The sequence below is a fragment of the Syzygium oleosum genome, unplaced genomic scaffold (genome assembly GCF_021117445.2).
Source record: "Syzygium oleosum isolate NSW1041296 unplaced genomic scaffold, Sole_v2.1 Sole_v2.10, whole genome shotgun sequence".
NCBI classification, from domain to species: domain Eukaryota; kingdom Viridiplantae; phylum Streptophyta; class Magnoliopsida; order Myrtales; family Myrtaceae; genus Syzygium; species Syzygium oleosum.
In genome coordinates this window covers 9,392,376-9,414,764 of record NW_026607494.1, presented here as the reverse complement: position 1 = coordinate 9,414,764, position 22,389 = coordinate 9,392,376, and the positions used below count along the sequence as shown (strand labels likewise).

Sequence of the window (22,389 nt, the reverse complement as noted above, 5' to 3'; positions counted from 1 at the left end):
AGGACCTCGAGTAAGTGATATCCTAACCCTCGCCTAGGATAACGGGTAATTTGGCGTTAGTTCGGGGCCGTTTTAGCAAGTTTTAGGGGTTAATCGTGCAGAAATTGGTGGACTGAGTTGGCTTAGTTGTTTGGATGGATTTGTGATAATTTTGGAGGTGGAATTGAGGTTAGAATGGATTAAGTTGGTGATCGGGACGATTACGGATGATTATCGGGAATTATTGCACGAAAGCGGGCTTAAATGTGATGTTTTAGTGATTTTTCTGTGGTGGCTGAGTTGACGTGCCTATTGTGGCTGAATTGCGGCGTGTTTAAGTTTAAATTATTATATGTGGTGAATCGGGATTTGTGGCACGAGTGTGATGCCCTTGATTGGTGAAAATTGGCCTAGATTATGAAAATTGTGTTAAATTGAGCTTGTGCAAGTGGAATTGATGAATTTGTGAGTTAATGTGGCTTGTGGGTGATTTGAATACTTTGGGTATCGTGTGCGAGTTGATCGGGTGAGGTTGATCTGTGATTGGGTGATTTATGTGTTGCACGACTATTAAATATCCTGAGGCGTGTACGTTTACGCGGGGTCCAGATAATAAATGGAAAATATGTGCACGTGTGATAACATAATCCCTGATGCGTTTTACGCGGGGAATTGAACTCGTCTTGAGGCGTGTTATGCGGGACGATGCCCGGTTTTACCAGAAGACCGCCAACCTGATGCGTTTTACGTGGGTTGTGCCATAAAAAGGAGATCGGTGTTGCGCTTGAGGCGTGTTACGCGGGCTAGAGACACCGAGCCTGAGGCGTTTTTACGCGGGCTATAAAAGTGTTGTTCAACTTTATGCGTGTTACGCGGGTTGTGTTATAAAAATGGAGAACGGTGTTGCGCCTGAGGCGTATTCGTTTACGCGGACTAGAGACACCGAGCTTGAGGCGTGTTCGTTTACGCGGGCTAAGGAGTGTTGTGAAAATGAGATGGTTGTACGTGGACCGTGGATCGAAAGTGGACCTGAGACGTGTTTACGCGGGTCAGAGATCGATGGCTAGTTTTTGGACATGAGGCGTATTTACGCGGGTTAGAAATGAATTGGATGCGTGTGCTCGAGTGAAATGGGAATCGTATGATGTTGTGTTTGTTAGGCGAATGTGAGAATGGAAAGTGTTCGGTCTATCGATGATACATGTGCATACATTGGCCATGTTATGAGGATGAATGTGTTTTGTGGTGACTGTTTTGTTATAATGATTGGACTAACGTGCAGGGTGGTGCATGTGCCGAGGTAAGGCCAGTGTGCTTGTGAATGTTATTAGCATGTCAATTGCTGATTGATTGTGTACTTGAACATGCCCAGAGATATGTGTTAGCCTAGGTGGGGTTTAGGGTTTCGCTTATTGAGAAGTCTCTCATGATTGTTAAACCAAACCATTTCAGAACCCCGGCCTGGACCATGGATCCTCCACCGCCACTGCCTCAGCGTTTTGGGATCTCGATGCACACCGATCATGCAGTAGTAGAATACCCTATAGATGACAACATGGCTTGGATTAAGCATACCACAGTAGTCTGGGTAGATATAGGACAACCCCTTTGGCAAGCCCATACTTATACAGCCTGGTGCTTCCGGGAGGGTATGGACGAGTTCGGCTCGGTTCGTGGTTTCGATGCCCCTTTTGATGGAGTAGGAGATTGGGATCCATCGGCTATACCCCCTCCTGATGGGGAGATGACTAGCCTCGACACTAGCCTCGCACAGTCAGGACATCAGCCTGTACCTGCAGAACCCGAACCCACGGTGGTTGAGCCTGAACCGGAGCCGGAAGAGTCACAAGCAGGGTATGATCCGATGGACGTGGATTTAGGAGAAGAGCCCGACGAGGAACCCGCGGAAGAGGAGCCCCGAAGAAGAATCTGAGGGAGAACCCAAGGAGGAACCAGAAATGGAGCCCGAAGAAGAACTCGAGGAAGAACCGGAGGAGGAGCCTGAAGAAGAAGAGTTGATTGAGGTCTCATTGGAGTCGGGAGATGAAGATAATCCGATTGAAATTGAGGCGGACTCTGAGTCTTCAAAGGAGCAGGTAGATCAGGGGGAGTCAGATTCAGGTTCTGGGAAGACCGACTCAGAGTGGACACCGTCTAGAGGTCGTAGGGGTTAGTTAGGGGTAGGGTAACCCTTTTTGAAGTGCCCCTTTTTGGAGTTAGTATATACGCAGACTACTGGTCCTTTTTTATGTTGGTGATGCGAACTTTAGAAGCCGGATTGCGTGTATAATATGTTTATGGTGAATATGGTTGGTGTAATGAAATGGTTGGTTGCTGGTTGTGATGAATTGTAATGGATATTGTATATATATAGCGGTGTAATAAAGTGCTTGGTGGTTTGGTGATTTATCCCTCCCTGTTATCCCTTTTCTAATTCTTGTCCGGGAGTTGTTCTCGTTTCCGCCGTGTTCGAACTCTGATGTGTTGGTTTGGGTCGGCAATGTTCCTGGGACGTCGCACTATTTCGACCGAGCTTGGGGTGTCGCACGCTCGTCGGGGTTCGGGGCGTGACCAACTTGGTGGTGCGTTATGGTTCACGAAGCTTGAATTGCGATCAGGGTACTACCAAGTGCGGATTGCCGAGAGAGATGAGCCGAAGACCGCATGTGTGACGCGATACATTTCATACAAGTTCCTCATCATGCCATTTGGCCTGACCAATGCACTGGCAATATTTTGCACCTTCGCAAAGAAGGTACTCCACCCATTCGTTGATTGATTTGTTGTAATTTACCTAGACGACATTGTGGTGTATAGTCGGATGCTCGAGAAGCACACTGAGCCTGTTAAGCATGTCTTCCAAGTACTTTGAAGAATGACTTGTACGTCAAGCGAATGAAGTACGCATTCGCACAGTGGGAAGTGCCATTCCCGGGGCACATTGTTGGGGTGGACTAGTGCGCATGAACTCAACCAAGATTTGGGCCATTATGGAGTGGGAGCCACTAACCAAGGCGATGAAGGTGCGATTGTTCCTTGGCCTCACTAATTACTATCAACGGTTCATCCGAAATTATTCTAGCATCATCGTGCCATTCACGGACATGCTGAAGAAGGAGAATCCCTAGCAGTGAATTGATCACTATAAAGGGCTTTCGATCAGCTAATGCAGGCGATGACTGAGGAGTCAGTGCCTGTTCTACCCAATCACTCAAAGCCATACGAGTGCATAATTGGCATCATCTCGAAGACCAATTCAACTCAGGTTTCTTATAAAATTGATAGTTGCGCCTTTGTATTTTCCCCTACTCTTGGATGCCACCCATACCAATGTTATAGAGATGTATACGACCAGTTACTCGGTCAATGTGTTTAGTTTTGTTATCTGGTCATTTTCTCAACAGGGCATGTTGGCTGTTTACAATTCACTGTCTGCCGAAGGAAAGAAAGAATTCGAGACGGCATACAGTGCGTCGGACTATCCATGCATGGATGGACATCTTGTATGAGTGCTATGAAGATGTCGCCAGTGGTAACGAGATTCGCAGCGTCGGACTTGCCGGACGGCGCTTTCACGTATGTTCTTCTTCGATAAATTTTTGACTTCCGATTCAATAGAACGAAAGTATAAATTGGATGCTCATCCATTTCGCAGATCAAGATTTGCTTTCTTGACGGGCAAGATAAGATCAGACCCGCATGTGTAAGGTGGGCGAGCGCGTGCGAGCAGCAAGAACAGCTGGTGACCTTGGCCCATTACACCCTCTCACAGCTGGTGTCTTCATTGCATTGATGGTGGCCCAGGTGAGGATCTCTTTCTATATCCTGAAGCTCAATTCGGTTCGCTTGGCAATCTTTTAATCTCATGGAAGATGAATACTACCCATGCTAGTTTCTTCCGTTTCCGAGGTCTCGCGGCTCTTCTTCTTATTGAATTTTTTTGGCGGGATAGAAGCCCATTTAAGCCGTTATATAAATGCGCGCAACGGCTTGCCTTAATTTACTATATGCACATCTAAGTTCTTCCGTGTGCCTTACTAGTACAGTTTTTTTTGCAACCATAAGCATAGTTAAATTAAACAGGAGATCCTTTACAGTGTCTTACTTTTGTGAGGTGCAATGTCCTTGTTGGGAAAACTCAATCCCCGATCGTCACGTTCGAAACATATTCGGAACGAATTCGATCAATGCGGAAAACGTGCCCAAGGATCATCAACTTGTATCACCTGATGTAGCTAGCAAGGATCACCTAGAGGGGGGTGAATAGGTGATCTAAAACAAGTTTTAATAATTTATGCGGAAACAAAATAAATCGCAGAAGAGTCTGAATAAAATTCAGATTCAAGACAGATTATATAGTGATCGTGCTCTTGATGTGCGAGAATGTAAAGTAAGAGATAAGGGATAGAGAATCCGCACACAAGTTTATAGTGGTTCGGCTTATAGCAAGCCTACGTCCACTCTCCCACGCTTACACTCTACGGCTGGATTTCACTATGTAATCAAGAGGAATTACAACTTCTGAGTGTTAACACTCTTGTGTATGATAGGACTCTCTATCTCACACAATCACTCTTACAAAGTGTTCCTCAAGATCTTAATATTTGGCTCAGAATGACAAGAGAAAAATGATTGGATTAAGCTCGGACTTTGGACTTGTTGATTCTTGATTCTATACTTCCTTCCGCTCGTTGATCTCCTTAAATACTCCTCTCGCTTCCAAACTAGCCGTTGGACGGCTTTCGGAGGATCATCTTCCAATCTTTACCTTGGACAGATTTGTATAGTAAGGATTGAGTAGCCGTTGGTTGACGATTCTGAATCCCGCCGATTCTCGGTTGCCCATACAATCGAATCTTGGTTTCCATAAGTAGAACTTTGTCCGTTGTAATGCATTCTTGTCATGATGTTTGATTGTCAATCAATTTGATTCAGATTGAGACAATCAGAACATTCCTTCTGTGAAATCCATGCTAGATCACTAGCTGTTGTGTTACGTTCTGAATTCTGCGTCTGAAGATATTCTGCGTCTGAATAATTTCTTCTGCGTCGACGAATTTCTTCGTCGAATAATTTCTTCGTCTCGCATCCGCATCCGAATAATTTCGCTTCCGAATCTCGAACTTCGATTATGTGGGTCTTCAAAATATACTTGGCAGATTGTAAAGTCTCGAATAACTTTCTTCCGAGCTTCCGAATATACGGACACGGAATAGTTCGAATAAGTATCGATTTACAATAACATAGAAGGTTTTGTCAACTTCAAAATCAATAGGAGTTTTCCTCAACAATCTCCCCCTTTTTGATGGTGACAAAACTTTCTTTGCAGATTGAATTATTTTAAACATATTAAGCTCAATAAACACAGATTGAAATAGCAAACTCGTTGATATCTCGTGTCTTTCTTCCTTTGAGAATAACCCGTAAATCCGCAATATGATTTCTCCCCTTTTTGTCATCAACAAAAAGAATAGTAATAGATAGAATAATGCATTGATATTAAGTAATCAATCAGTCTAACAATAAGTATGAGAAATATTACAGACCAATTGAAAAAAATAGAGAAATGTTGAAAAACAGGCTATTTTTTAGGAGTACGAATCGAGTTGAAAATTTTCCAATATTGAGACAAATCTCCTCAATCTTCGAACCGCATTGACCTATGGCTTTATCCATGCTTGGATGAGCACATAGCAATGGCTCCCTCTAATTCCGCTTTATCTGCTGCTGCTTGAAGTTGTTGAGCCTTGGTGTTTTCCTCAACAATTTTCTGTAGGTTCTGCAAATTTTGTTCTAGAGCGACGCTTGTCCTTTATCTCGAGCGAGAATCGAAAGGATGTTCGATTTTCGGATGGCCGACCTTGGTCATTAGCTTCTTCGATCGATTGTACCCTGCGGCGATTCGTGGAATCTCCCCGACAGTGTGATTGTTCTTCGAAACATGCTCTTCATGAATTGGTTCTCAAACATTTGGAACTGGTTCGGGAACATGTTCGTTCTGCAGGTGTGACCCGATTCAAAGTGTGCTTCGCTTCATCATTTTCATCATGCAGAAGAGTTTTTCTTTTCTTTCTGTACACTTTGATTGGGGTTGGAGAATCAGTTTGCTTGCTTGCTGAACTAGTTCTTTTCCTTTGCTCCTTTTCTTTATGAACTTTCTTGCCAACAGATTTGGCCTCTGACTGTTGAGCCTCTTTCCTTTTTACTATGTCCCTGATATCTTCAAATTTCTTCATTTTGGAGAGCATTTTTTCTCCAACAAACATAAGGGGAAGCATAGTTTCTCGCAACTCACCAGGAATAGATAAATTGAGATACATGAAGATACGAGTGATCAAAGCTCCATATGGCAGATGACCCTTATCTTTCTGCAATGCTCTGTACATATGGAATATTATGAGGTGAGGAAGAGAGAAGGATTGACCTGTCAAGATAGCCCAAATGAGCTTGATCTCTGATTTCGAAAGGTCGAGTTTTGAGGCATCCTTTGGCTTTAACAGTTGATGATGATCTTATGCAAGATCACCGATCGTCTTGATAAGTCGAATAGGAGAGATGTCTTTTTGATCCTTGAGCAAAGTTCGGATTTTCAGAAGCTAGCTGAGAAGCCTCTGCAAGACTTACTGCCAATGGAGTAAAAGTAAAGTGTGTGGCTCCAATTATCCTTGCCAACTCATGTGCCTTTAAATCAACTTTCTTGTCACCAATAGTAAACTGTAACCAGTTTGGTGACAGAATTGAAAGATTTGAATAAAAGTAGGCAGTTAATTCAGCATAAGTGTTGGCAGATTGAAGGCAAAATTCATAAACCCCTAGTTTTTCAAACGGGTTATCGACGAAATTCCAATTCTCCAAATACTCGAAATCCACGGTTCTATTGTTCATGACTCCTCTATCAAGTAACGCTGTAATACATCCGATGCGCAAGGCTTCCGAATAAGCCTCCTGTTCCAGGCAAGCCAGATGCTATTCCAACTTTCATCTCAAAATTCTCAAAAAATCGTGCATCATCATCCGGAACAACAAATTTTGACGCACTAGATGTCTTAGGGCTTACATGAACCGATTTCTTTTCAGATGGAGTTGAAGCTTCTCCAACTTTTTCTTTGCCCTTTCTGGAAGAAGTTTCTTGTGGAGTAGTGCTGGTTGGAACTTGCCCTGATTTAGTGCAGTATTCAGAATAGGGTTGACGCTTCAGAAGGGTTGGCATGATGATCGGATTCTGAGTCTGAAACTTCTAAAAATTCCGCCGCTGCGGTAGATTTTGAGTCTTGATTAAGAATACGAGAAGATCTTCTGTGGGCCACCATCTTGACCGGCATTATGATCACCTTTGAAGACGAAAGTTTCGATCTTTTGGAAGAAGAAGAGGAGAGTCTCGTATATCGGAAGGTTTTTGAGAGAAAAGATCGTCGATAGGGTTTGAAAACGAGAGAAGGACGGGCTTAAAAGGAGGTTGATAACTTTTTGGAAGGAAAAAAGTACTTTTAGAAATTAAGAGATATCCCAAACAAGTAGGAAGAAAATATTCTCTCTAAAACTTAACCAAACATATCAATATATTAGGCAGATTTTAGCAGATAAAATAGAATGCATACCTGATTTGCTTCCAAGTATAACGAATTATACAAGTATCCTGCCAAAAATGTCAATTTTATACCCGCCAAAATTTGAATAAGGAACGTTACTGTCTTTGTGAGTCGAAAAATGTTCGGGCGAGAATACTTGAGTCCGAACAATTTCCTGTCTATCAAACACTTCAAGAAAATGGATAAGTAATGCACGTTTTCTCTCGATGAATTCAAATGAAGATTTATCAAGAGGTTTTGTAAATATATCGGCTAATTGATTCTTAGAATCAATAAATTGAATATTTACATCACCATTTTGAACATGATCTCGAATAAAGTGATGCTTGATTTCAATATGCTTAGCACGAGAATGAAGAATTGGGTTCTTTGTCAAATTGATTGCACTTGTGTTGTCACATTTGATTGCAACACTTGATTCTTCAATATCAAAGTCTTGTAATTCTTGCTTCATCCACGTAATGCGTGCACGCAACTTCCCAATGCTACATATTCCGCCTGGCTGTAGAAAGTGCAACCGTACTCTGCTTCTTTGAGTACCAAGATACCAACATATTCCCAAACAGTTGACATGTACCGGAAGTACTTTTCCTATCCACTTTACATCCATAAATCAAGATCGAATATCCAAGAAGAGTAAAATCGAATCTTTGGAATACCAAAGACCTAACATTGGATATGTTCCAATGTATTTGATTATTCTTTTTACTGCAGAGAAATGAGATTCCCTTGGGTCTGATTGAAATCTTGCACACATACAGACACTAAAAAGAATGTCAGGTCTAGATGCAGTTAGATATAATAAAGAGCCTATCATGCTTCTATATACCTTCTGATCAACCTTTTTACCATTTTCATCTTTGTCCAGTTTGGATGAATGAGACATGGGAATGTCTGTCTTCTTGCAATTCTGTAATCCAAATTTCTTGATAATCTCCTTTGCATACTTCTCTTGGCAAATGAATGTACCATCTTTGGTTTGTTTCACTTGAAGGCCAAGAAAGAATGATAATTCTCCCATCATACTCATCTCGAATTCATTCTGCATATTCTTTGAGAATTCCTTGCATAGCAATTCGTTAGAAGATCCAAAGATTATATCATCAACATAAATTTGAACAATTAAGAAATCCTTACCCTTTTTCTTAACAAATAAAGTTGTATCAACTTTACCTTTGGTAAAATCATTTTGCAGAAGGAAGTTACTTAACCTTTCATACCAAGCTCTTGGTGCTTGTTTCAGACCGTAAAGAGCCTTCTTGAGTCTGTAGACATGATCACTCTTTCTTGGTTCTTCGAAACCAGGTGGTTGTTCCATATATACTTCTTCTTTGATATATCCATTCAGAAAGGCACTTTTCACGTCCATCTGAAATAATTTGAAGTTATGGGAACAAGCATAAGCTAGTAGTAGCCGAATGGCTTCTAACCTTGCAACTGGTGCATATGTTTCATCATAGTCTATGCCTTCTTCTTGAGAATAGCCTTTTGCAACCAGTCTTGCTTTGTTTCTTGTAACTTTCCCTTTGTCATTCGGTTTGTTTCGAATACCCATTTTGTTCCAATTCTTGGATGATTTTTGGGTCTTGGCACAAGCTCCCATACTTTATTGATTCCGAACTGCGAAGTTCCTCCCGCATAGCATCGATCCAGCTTTCATCGATAAAGCTTCACCAACTTCTTTTGGCTCTATTTCGATATCAAAGCCAAGTTGCTTGATGTTCTCTTTGTGTTTGGATCTTGTCTTGATACCATCTTCTATTTCTCCAATAACGAGGTTCTTCGGATGACTGGATTTATGTTTCCAGCTTTTGTCATATTTTTCCTTCGAAATTCGAGACTCGAACTTTCGGTTGAGTCCGTATTATATCTTCTTTGCCTTCGATGCTTCGATGATTCTTGAATGTTGGGAGATGGTTCGATTCATCTCTCGTGAGTCGAATGTTTTCTTCAAACCTCACATTCATTGATTCTTCAACGATCGAGAGTTCTTGTTGTAGACTCTGTATGCTTTACTTGAAGTTGAGTATCCAAGGAAAAATCCTTCATCTCGCTTTCTCATCAAACTTTCCAGGTGCGGTCATTTGGATTTTTCAGGATATAGCATTTACAACCAAACACTCTAAAATATGAAATGTTGGGCTTTCTACCTTTGTAAAGCTCATAGGGGTTTTCTCAAGAATGGGTCCGAGAAAAGCTCATTAATGATATAGCATCTTTGTAAAACTGCATCTCGCCCGAAATAAAAGGAATTTTGCTTTCAATCGCAAAGTTCTTGCCATTTCTTGCAAAGAACGATTTTTCCTTTCCACAACACCATTTTGTTCCGGTGTGTAAGGAGTAGAAAAATTGTGTTGAAAGCCATTTTCCTCACAAAAATCGAAAAACTTTGATTTTCAAATTCTCCCCATGATCGGTTTAATGCGGGAAATGGAATAGCCCATTTCATTCGAACTCTTTTTGCAAATTTTGAAAAATATGAAAATGCTTCATTTTTATGAGCAAGAAAGAACACCCAAGTAAATCTTGTGAAGTCATCAACAATGACTAAACAATATTTCTTACCACCAATACTTTGTGTTACGGTTGGTCCAAATAGGTCCATATGAAGAAGGCTGCAAAGCACGATCGGTGGAAACATGATGTATAGACTTGAAAGAACTTCTTACTTGTTTTCCTAGAGTGCGGGCATTGCATAACTCTGTTTTCTTGTATTTCAAATCGGTAGACCTCGAACCGTTTCTTGTTTGAGATCTTTGAGATTTGTTTCATCTTGATATGCCCAGTCTTCTATGCCATAGATCTTCATCCTCTTTGATTGAGATCAAGCAATGAGTGGAGTTTGGATTGACATCTAGAAGATAGATATTGCCATGTCTTCTCCTGTAAATGTTTGAGAAGAATCTTTGCTTGTCCCCGAGCATGTATCTTCTTGAAAGTTGATTCCGAAACTCGTATCACATAGTTGGCTTATGCTTATCAAGTTGTAGTTGAGTCCTTTTACCAACGAGACATCATTGATTGTAAGTCCTCCAATTTCAACTGTTCCTTTGCCAACGATTTTTCCTTTGGTATTTCCTCCAAAGGATACTTTTCCACCATTCAGATTGTGTAGATCAACGAATATACTTGGATCTCCTGTCATATGTCTAGAGCATCCACTGTCTAGGTACCACTTCCTTTTTCTTTTTGTGGTAACCTGCAAAAAACACAGCATCTCAAGTTTTCTTTGGTACCCAAATTTGTTTGGGTCCTTGAGCATTAGTATAGCGTTTCTTAACAAAATCTCTTCTAACGGTCTCCGGACCTTAGGACATTCATTCTCAAAATGTTGTGGATCTCCACATTTTGAGCACTTGAGTGCACTTCGACCAACAGGTTTTACAAAATTCCTTTTGAAATGATTTTTATAAGCTTGTCGAGGAGGTCTTTGTTTTAATCTCTCCTTGACCTTTGGAAAATCAATCAAGCTATCACTTTCCTTCACAAATCCGAGACCAGATTTGTTGTAGTAAGGAATTTGGATAGAAAGGATATGCTTCAAGGTTTCTGATCCCTTTGAAAATTTGGAAGTAATTTCTGAAACTTGCTTTTTCAAAACTGCATTTTCTTTGGAAAGAAAATCTCGACTTTCCTTGACTTGATGAAATTCTTTTTGAAGGAAATCGATTTTTTGTTTTTGTGAAACATCCTGTTGCCTCAGTGATGAATTTTCCTTTTTCAAAGAAGAGATGCATTTAAGAGCAGTCTTGAATTCAAAGCATAATTCATCAATGTAATTTGATACCTCAATAGGCATGTCAGAATGTTTTACCTCAATTTCCACTTTGGGATCAGAATCTGAATCTGAGTCTGAGTCTGACTTAGCCATTAGACAGAAATCTTCATCACTGTCTTCACATTCTGTGTCACTCCAGGTTTCTGCTTTTAAGGCCTTCTTTGCTTTCTCAAACTTGGTCTTCTTTTTCAGAAGTGGACAATTTGGCTTGATATGTCCACGTTTCTTACAGTGAAAGCATATAACATCCTTCGATCTTTCTGTCTCATCGAAAGATTTCTTCTTTTCAAAAGGCTTCTTTCCCCTGAGGTTTCTTCCTTTGATCTTCATTTTCTTATACTTCTTTATAAACAGAGCTAGTTCTTCATCATCAACGTCTTCATCTTCAGAATCTGCATCAGAATCAATGTTAGTCTTCAAAGCAATTGATTTATTACCTTTGGATTCAATCTCCTCATTTCGTTTCTCAGTCTCATATGATTGAAGAGTTCCAATTAACTCATTCACTGATAGAGGCTTGATCCTTTGTGTCTCTCGAAGAGATGTTTTGATGTTGTCCCACTGATTTGTCAGTCCTCTCAGAAGTTTGTTGACTTTCATTGCATCTGGAACTGGTTGTCCTTGATAAGCAAGACCGTTTACTATATCAGTAAACCTGTCATATAAATCAGCAATTGATTCTCCAGGCTTCATTTTGAAAGATTCATATTGACCAAGCAAAAGATTGATTTGAGTTTCCTTGGCTCGATCTGTTCCTTCATAAGTAATAAGAAGAGTATCCCGATTTCCTTAGGGATTCACAAGCAGCAATTTTTTATATTCAATAGGTGATAAGGCACAATAAAGAGAATAAATTGCTTTGGAATCTAAGGTTTCTCTTTTGGATATCTCGGTTTGAGATAATGGAGGATCTGTTGCTTTGCTTGCATCCGCTTCTCTTTTGAATCGAAGACTTTGGATTGACACCTCGATGATGACATCCCATTGCATGTGGTCAATTGACTTTATGAATGCCTTCATCTTATTCTTCCGGACACTATATTCCTTGCCATCGAAATATGGTGGTCTGTTGTTGCTCTGTCCTTCAATGAGCCCTGGAGCACCATAGCTAGCCATATAGATCGTTAGCTCAGAAGTAAAACACTTCAATAAACGAGCAACCTGCTCTGATACCAATTGATGTAGCTAGCAAGGATCACCTAGAGGGGGGTGAATAGGTGATCTAAAACAAGTTTTAATAATTTATGCGGAAACAAAATAAATCGCAGAAGAGTCTGAATAAAATTCAGATTCAAGACAGATTATATAGACTGTGCTCTTGATGTGCGAGAATGTAAAGTAAGAGATAAGGGATAGAGAATCGCACACAAGTTTATAGTGGTTCGGCTTATAGCAAGCCTACGTCCACTCTCCCACGCTTACGACCTCTTGGCGGATTTTACTATGTAATCAAGAGGAATTACAACTTCTGAGTGTTAACACTCTTGTGTATGATAGGACTCTCTATCTCACACAATCACTCTTACAAAGTGTTCCTCAAGATCTTAATATTTGGCTCGAATGACAAGAGAAAAATGATTGGATTAAGCTCGGACTTTGGACTTGTTGATTCTTGATTCTATACTTCCTTCCTGCGCTCGTTGATCTCCTTAAATACTCCTCTGCTTCCAAACTAGCCGTTGGACGGCTTTCGGAGGATCATCTTCCAATCTTTACCTTGGGCTGATTTGTATAGTAAGGATTGAGTAGCCGTTGGTTGACAGTCAATCCGCCGATTCCGTTGCCCATACAATCAGAATCTTGGTTTCCATAAGTAGAACTTTGTCCGTTGTAATGCATTCTTGTCATGATGTTTGATTGTCAATCAATTTGATTCAGATTGAGACAATCAGAACATTCCTTCTGTGAAATCCATGCTAGATCACTAGCTGTTGTGTTACGTTCTGAATTCTGCGTCTGAAGATATTCTGCGTCTGAATAATTTCTTCTGCGTCTGACGAATTTCTTCGTCTGAATAATTTCTTCGTCTGCATCTGCATCTGAATAATTTCTGCTTTTGAATCTCAGAACTTCGATTATGTGGGTCTTCAAAAATATACTTGACAGATTGTAAAGTCTGAATAACTTTCTTCTGAGCTTCCAGAATATACAGACCTGGAATAGTTCAGAATAAGTATCAGATTTATAATAACATAGAAGGTTTTGTCAACTTCAAAATCAATAGGAGTTTTCCTCAACATCACCGATCGTACAGGCATATCACACAACGAACATACCCGGTATTGTCACAGATTAAGTGCCTCTTTTGCGCTTGAGGTTCTTCGATCGTCTTTCGTACTCACATGCGTTCCGAAGGAAAACAGAGAAGACGTATCGAAGGAGTGTGTTTGCATATATAAAAATCACGTTTGTTTTCCAAGGGTGCCTTCTATTATAGATAGGCAAATAACTACCTCGTGGGCCCTTGTGGCTCACGGGCCGGGTTTGGCCCATCTTGGGCGGTCTACCCAATTTGTCTTACATCTCCCACTCGCCCACGATGGGCTAAACACAACTCTCTTCCTTGCAAAGTTCATATTGGCAAATAATCTGTGCGACCAGCATACTACGAGAGCTCGTTGTTATACATCTGTTAGGAATATATAACAGCTCAAATTGGGCATTATCCAGAGTAGAATTAGTATGCAGTTCCCTAGATCAATCAGTCACAATTTTCATCTCTCTTGATCTCTTTTAGTATCTCGTATATTGTATTCACAATTATGATTTACTCAAAATCATAATTGGTCGACCTGTGAATACAAATATAGAATGTGACATCATAAATTAAATTGATCTTTCTCTTTCCTTAAACCTCTCCATTTCAATCCAACTCGCTTTTCTAGAAATGCCCCGTTAGACCGAATTATCATGATCATCGGCAACATCCTAAGATAGCAAACACTGAATAGAAATTTTGAGAATAAGTAAGAGTCGTGAGGGCACTTTAATTGAGAAGAACTATTTTCTTCAAGAGTCTCACACGACTTAAAAATTGAGATCATAATTTTTTTGCCAACTCTTATCGGTCGTCCCATGCATACGTAATATGAAATACGTATTACGGTATTCTCTCCTTTTTCCCATACAGCGTATGTCTTTACTCTCAATACCGTTCAGATGATAGTTTAGACATACTCAATGTCTAACTTGAGTTCACAAATCTACTCTATTCATAAGCATCTATCAGAACTCACATCTGGCATTAAAGACAGGTAAAGTGAAATATGTGGGTCATTTCACTTTCGGACATAATAATCCATATGTCATCATCTTAACATTCTGTTAAGGCGACGTCCATGCTTCAAGCTTGAGCTCTCAATTATCACCTAAATAACAAGCTTAAAACTGTCTCATCTCTATTCATCACACAGTGAGTAGAGGCGATTACCCGTGTGAGTGGGCTAATCTCTCATCTGTCCGACATACCTTTTCAATATAATGCACTCAGCATCGACATTCACAAACGTCATACAAACTTTTAGGCATCGATAATAACAAACTTCATTAATAGTGAACATTCTGGGAAAATTACAATATTCAGTACATCATATTCTACACAGTCCTAGAGATCTCACATGACCATGGAAAACTTCTCTAGGAATCGGCTTCGTCATAGGATCTGCTATCATCCTTTGTGTAGATATGTACTTCACGTTCACTTCCTTTCGTGCAACCATGTCCTTGACATAGTTATACTTGATATCTATATGTTTGGTCTTTCCATGGTACTTGGGATCCTTAGTGTACGCTATTGCTTCTTGGCTGTCACAATAGACCAATACTAGGTTTACAGCATTCTCAGTAACACCTAAGTGATCCAAAAATCTTCTAAGCCAAACAGCTTCTTGTGTCGCTGCTGATAGAGCCACCAACTTGGCTTCCATTGTATATAAGTCAGCGCATAGTCGGCACTTCCCTTTAGATATCTCAGGATTCTTTTGACGGCAATCCAATGTGCTTGACCTAGATTGGATTGGTATCTACTTACCATTCCAACTGCATAACAAATATTAGGTCTTGTACACATCATAGCGTACATCAAGCTTCCGACAGTACTAGCATATGGAACTTGTTCCATTTGCTCCTTTTCTTATGAAGTCTTAGGACACATTCTGTCGCTTAATGTTTCGCCCTTTGCAATAGGAGTATCTATTGGTTTACAGTCTTGCATACGAAATCGCTCAAGGATTTTATTCACATACGTCTCTTGTGAAAGAGATAGGGATTTCTTTGAGCGATCTCTTGAAATCTTAACTCCAAGAATGTATGCAGCTTCACCCATATCTTTCATCTCAAAATTAGAAGATAACCAATTCTTGACTGTATTAACCAACTCCATACTGCTTCCGGCAATTAGTATATCATCAACATATAATGACAAGATCACAAATTGATCTTTGGATCTTTTGATATATACACAATTGTCTTCACTAATCATTACAAAATCATATGCCATTATGGCATTGTGAAAACGTATATACCATTGTCTCGAAGACTACTTAAGGCCATATATCGACATCAATAGTCGACACACTTTGTGCTCCTGGCCTTTTGTAATGAAACCAACAGGTTGTTCCATATAAATTTCTTCCTCTAATTCTCCATTGAGGAATGCAGTCTTTACATTCATTTGATGTAATTCCAGATCCATACTAGCTACTATTGCCAGAATAAGACGAATAGAGGTAAATCTAACCACAGGAGAAAAAGTTTCTTCAAAGTCAACTCCTTCATGTTGATTATATCCTTTCGCCACAAGGCGAGCCTTATACCTCTCTATTGAGCCATCAGCCTTACGCTTTATTTTGAGAACCCACTTGTTCCCAATGGCTTTGCGTCCTTTTGGAAGGTCAACCAATTCCCAAACTTGGTTTGATCTTAATGACTCCATTTCCTCTTCCATTGCATGTATCCATTCTTCCTTATCAGGGCACTTTAGAGCATTATTCACATTCTTCGGCTCATCTTCATCTTGTGGGGCGATCATGAAAGCTTCTCCTTCAATGTCAAAACGTCGACGGGGAATCCTATTACGACTTGATTGTCGTATGGAATGCTGTACTCCTGATGATTCACCCCGTTCCATTGCGCTCCCACTCGAATGAGATAATGGTGGTGTCGTCTCTTTAAGTGGTTGCAATTGAGACTGGGTTGCATTTAACTCTCCATTTGTCACAATGCTCCCACTAACTTCACTATCACGATCCACAGATTCGTATAGTGAGTAATCACCACCTACTTCGCCCTTTTTAGGAAATTCATTCTCTAAGAATGTGACATCCCGTGATTCAAATTCAGTTATACTTCCGCTTTCTTGCTCACCTATGAATACATATCCTTTTGAGTGCTCTGAGTATCTTATAAAAATACTCTTTTTGCCTCTTGGGCCTAATTTTCCATACTTGTGAGAAGACTCACGAGTATAGGCAGCACAACCCCAAGGTTTTAGAAAGCTTAAATCAGGCTTTCTGCCTGTCCATAACTCATATGGAGTAGAAGCAACTGATTTAGAAGGCATAAGGTTAACTATGTAGGCAGCAGTAAAGAAAGCATCACCCCAAAAGGTGATGGGCAAGTTAGCTTGTGCCATCATTGATCTAACCATTTCCATTAAGGTTCTGTTTCTCCTTTCCGCAACACCATTTTGTTGAGGAGTATATGGAATAGTCAGTTGTCTTTCTATTCCCTTTTCATCACATAAATTTCTGAACTGATCAGACATATATTCTCGACCTCGATCGGATCTTAATGCTTTTATTTTCTTGTCTAATTGATTTTCCACTAAGCTCATAAATCTTTTAAAGCAATTTAAAGCTTCGGACTTATGAGAAATCAAATCGACATGTCCGAATCGAGTATAATCATCAATGAATGTGATGAAATAAACAGACCCGTGCCTTTCTTTTATATTCATTGGACCACAGATGTCAGTATGGATTAATTGCAAAGGAAATTAAGCTCTTGTTCCTTTTCCAAATGGTTTCCGTGTTGTTTTTCCTTCTAGGCAATGCTCACATATGAGCAAATCAACCTTTTTAATATTGCCCAATAAGCCATCTTTAGCCAATCTATTCATTCTTTGTTAGCCAATATGACAAAGTCTAGCATGCCACACGTTCACATCATTCTCATAAGAATCAGATGATGTAAATAAGGAATAACTAACATTAACTTCACAATAGTCAACATCTAATATAATGAAACCATCTAAGAAATATCCGGAACCATAATAACTTGTACCTAAACACAAGTCTACACCATTGTTATGGAAGTTTACATTAAAACCAAGTCTAACTAAAACCAACACCGAAACTAAGTTCCGACGAATCTCTGGAGCAAATAGCACATCATGTAGGAACAATGTGCGTCCACCGCGCATAAGTAGTTGACAGGTGCCAATGCCTCTGACCTCCACTCTTGAATTGTTCCCCACGTATATCCACTTCGTTCCTTGTGGAACTCGTCGGAACTTCACGAAAGCTTCTCTGTCCTTCGCTACATGGTCTGTGGCTCCCGAGTCTTCTTTGGCTCGCCACAGTCGAGAGCAAAGTGACCCTTCTTGCCACAGTTGAAACATTTCACTCTTGAAATGTTCTTCTTGAAAGGATGCTTTCCTTTCTCCCGTTGGTTGAGCCTCGGCTTCTTCCCTGAAGGACTTGGCCCCTTGCCTTTCCACTTCTTTGACCCAGCAGGGTGCTTCCTCTTGGAGCCCGAAACTCCATGCGAGCTAGAACCAGCAAAGTAAATATCAGTTTCTGGCTTAGCCGCCATGAGGCGATCCTCTTCCAGCTCAAGATGCCGCATAGCATCCTCGAAAGTCTTGATACCCTCATTGTGGGTCAAATGGATCTTCATGTGCTCCCGCTTTGAGGCAAAGAGCGGATTACTCGCCTCTTGTTCATTAGTGAGTATGTGCCCGGTATCCTTTAGCTCACTAATCATATTCGATATCTGCCTCAAATGTTGTTTCATGGTCTTTCCATGAGACATATTATATGAGTCGAAACGGATAGTGAGTTGTCTTAGTTTGGTCACAGAAGTTCGACCAAATCTTGATGCCAGTGCAGCCCACATGTCTTTGGTGCTCTGGAAACGTCCGAACTCTCGCATGATGTCATTGTCCATGCCGCTTAGCAACGTAATGCGAGCAAGAGAGTTCTTTCTTTTCCAAACAAGAAAGGCATCTTTGTCCCTCTTGTGTTGGGCGGTTGTCCCATCCTCGGGTTCTTCCATAATCGGTTAAGAGCTTCGAGTGCCTCTTGCTCTTCCAGCACATATTGAATCTTGAGACTCCAAATCTCATAATTGTCGCCATTCAATTTTTTCTCCCTTATTAAGTTCAGCCACTATGTTCTTAGTTGCTGAAGCCATCGTATCTGAACATTTCAGACACATACGCACGAGTTATTAAAGCCTATCTAAATACTTCATCAGCATCATGATTACATAAACTAATCATATTAATGAATAGTTTCACAAAAGGTCTTAGAGTCGAAAGTTCACTATGTTCCCAATCATCGTCTAACAAACCTAATTTGAAATTACCATTTACATAATCATTTATGTAAAGAAATTGGTTCTTCAAAAGTTATTCAAACTTTTAAGAACTTCCCACATATAATATAACACATAATATGGCAATATAAAATGAGAAATCACAAAAATTCATAGCCATATATATATTTCATAACACATTCATAAATATTTAAGAACATGTAATATCAACTTGAAACATATACAGAATTGATTCCAAATCCTAAAAGAACAATATCAAGTATACCAATCCAACACATAGACATGAAAGGACTCATAAAATTCTTTAGAAAGTTTTATTTTCTTCGGAACATAAACAGAGGCTCCCGGAAAACCCCTAGATCCGGGCCATGATTTGCGCCGAGACCCATTCAATGCAAGGGTTGATGTTCTCCTTGCCCCGACCTTTATGTATTGTTGCAGAAAATTCTCCACAAGCATCTTATAGCTTGGACCCTTTAAGGTTTCTTTAACCTTATCAAGCATTCTTCCCAACTCTTCAGAAATAGTGCATTTTAGGGCTCCGACCATTACATATTCCGGCATTACAAAACCGTTCCAAATGATATCCTGTATCATTTTGTTGACCTTGATGATGTGTGACATCATATCATCTCTAGCGTCCCATCGATAAAGAGCTAGCTTGATTCTTAGCTTCTCAAGCTTCTCCTTTTGAGCTGCCGTTCTTGGGATTATGGAGTGCGTCTCAAATGTACCATTGTTCCTGCAACGAATGCAGAACAAAGGATTACTTATAATCCATGATACATTAAGATAATGAATTCTTATTCATATACATATGATCTAGCACTTGTATTTCAAAAAACTATAGAGAAATACTAGAGAAAATGCCAAAGAATATACCCCTACGTACGTGTACATAGGGTTTATCGTGCATTTTCACATTCATAAGTGCAGCAAAAATGTAATATGAATACACCATAACGTAGAGCATTCTGATACGAGCACATCGATACCAAGAACGCCCAAATCGGAGTTCAAATGAGCTCGAACGGGCCCAAAGAAATAACGGGGTCATTCTGCCCGGTTTGAACCGATCCGGTTCGACAGGTTTGACCAGTCCGACCGTTGACCAGTCAACGGTCAACGGTCAACCGGGGTCGGTCAACGGTCAATCGAGTCGGGTCAACGTTCAATCGGGTCTGGGTCAACGGGTCGGGTCACGGGTCAACGGGTCGGGTCACGGTCCGCTCCCGATGACGTCACGCTGACGTCATCGTCGGCGGTTAGTGGCTACCGATGCGCCGTTTCACACGGCCACGCGTGGGCCTCACGCGCCGTCGCGCCGAAGTCCCTTGGAGGCTCGTGAGGGCGCGTGCGGCCTCCTCCGGCGACGTGCCGCCCCTTATTTTGCTCATCTCGACGAGTACTTTCTGTTTATGCAATAAAATTCAAGTTTTGACAAAAAACAAAAATCGAAACAAGCATGAACAGTTCGGCGACGCGAAGAAAACGAACAAAAAACAAGGCCAAAACGAAACAACAAGCAGTATACACTTCAGACGATACATATGCATGATCGGGAAACAAGTAAACGGGCTCTGATACCAATGTTGGGAAAACTCAATCCCCGATCGTCACGTTCGAAACATATTCGGAATGAATTCGATCAATGCGGAAAACGTGCCCAAGGATCATCAACTTGTATCACCGATCGTACATGCATATCACACAACGAACATACCCGGTATTGTCACAGATTAAGTGCCTCTTTTGCGCTTGAGAGTTCTTCGATCGTCTTTCGTACTCACGTGCGTTCTGAAGGAAAACAGAGAAGACGTTGTATCGAAGGAGTGTGTTTGCATATATAAAAATCACGTCTGTTTTCCAAGGGGTGCCTTCTATTATAGATAGGCAAATAACTACCTCGTGGGCCCTTGTGGCTCACGCGCCGGGTTTGGCCCATCTTGGGCGATCTACCCAATATGTCTTACAGTCCTGTTCAGATTGAAATCTTGAGGAAGAAAGGACACTCCTGCTCTGAGATCATTGATGAGACTGTCATAGTAGCGATCGATTCCCCCTTCATGCACGCCCGCGGAGTCGCTCTCATGGTCGACAATTGCTCGACGACGGGCTCAACTCGGGTCGAGGAAGTGGGCCCCCCCCACCCCCCCTCCCCCCCCGGTTCGATTACATCCTGACTCAACAGGCTCCGGTTGCCGTGGACAGCGGCGCCCCGATCGATCAACCGCGACCTCATCAGCAACTTCCGGTCGGATCCGGTGCACGGAGCGATCGAAGTTTGCGTGTAGTTCAGGCCTACGGTCGATATCTCCGTGCCTCTAGTGACGCGGACTTATGCCCGGCCTCACCTGCGACTGTCTGCCAAATGAAAGCTTCGAGGATGAAAGAAGCTATAAAATCGGATCTTACTAATGAAAGAGTGAAAACGACATCTTTTTATCGTCCTTTCGATCTGACGGCGGAAGACCCAGACCCAGAAAACGCGATATCTTGACCGTAGAATCACGCTCCTTCCTTTTGAGGCAGTTTTTTCACCTACTCGGTTGGATTGACAAACGATCCGATTTCTAATTTTTCAGAGCCTCAGAAACGACGACGGTTTTGGATGAGAAAGAGGCAATAAAGACAGAGAAAGAAATATGACGAGCTTAAAGAACGGGGGGGGGGCATCTTCTTTAACCCCGTCGCTGTAATTATGATCCTCGAAACTCGTGTCCTTTCTCGGCCTCTGTCCGCCGCGACGCAGCCCCACGCACGCCCTGTCGCACACACCCGTGAGACATTTTTCCTCTTTATTTTTTTTATCGTTTCTTTTCTTTTTCCAATCGAGCACGTGACTCGAGTTTGAGTCCGAGGACCGATCTTGATCTCGATCTAGCGCCAAGAAATTCGAAGGGAAGGTCCGACTTGAATGCGATCGACCCAATTTGCCTGCTTCAAATCGAATCGCAATTAGATCTATTTTTTGCATAGTAAAATTCCCTTATTAACATTCTTTATCGTAAAAAAAAAGATATTGATCAGGGTGAATTTAACAAGAGTTATCCGTTATAAACTCCGCGTCACTATTTGCTTCGACGATTTTCCCTATCCCTCCTTTGGCAAAGAGGTGCCAAACGTGTGTGACCCAAATACAATCATAGCAATTCACTTCAAACGAAAAAAAAAAAAAAAACTTAAATCAAACCTACCTGACTCGGTTGCTCTTCAAGTTCGTGCCTTTACTTCACGCGCTCTGTAATCTTCCTATCCTGGCCCAACATACGGACCGGAGTGAAAGTATCATGCGGTACCAATCTCAAAATTGCATTAGCTATTCATGCTTATTCGAAGATCATATTGGGGGTTCAATACTGGTAAATGTTTTGAGTTGATAAGCTTCTCATCCAGATTGAACACATCAATTCTGAATTTGCAAATACCGAATCGGGTCAATTTATTGCCCGACCCGAATCCGGCCTCCGGGTTACTCCTGAGGTT

General features: G+C 41.1%; 1 pseudogene; it reads left to right on the top strand.

The window, feature by feature from the left end:
- The first annotated feature begins 1,630 nt into the window (after positions 1-1,630).
- LOC130139182 (ketol-acid reductoisomerase, chloroplastic-like) lies at positions 1,631-21,278 on the top strand (annotated as a pseudogene).
- Positions 21,279-22,389: the final 1,111 nt, after the last annotated feature.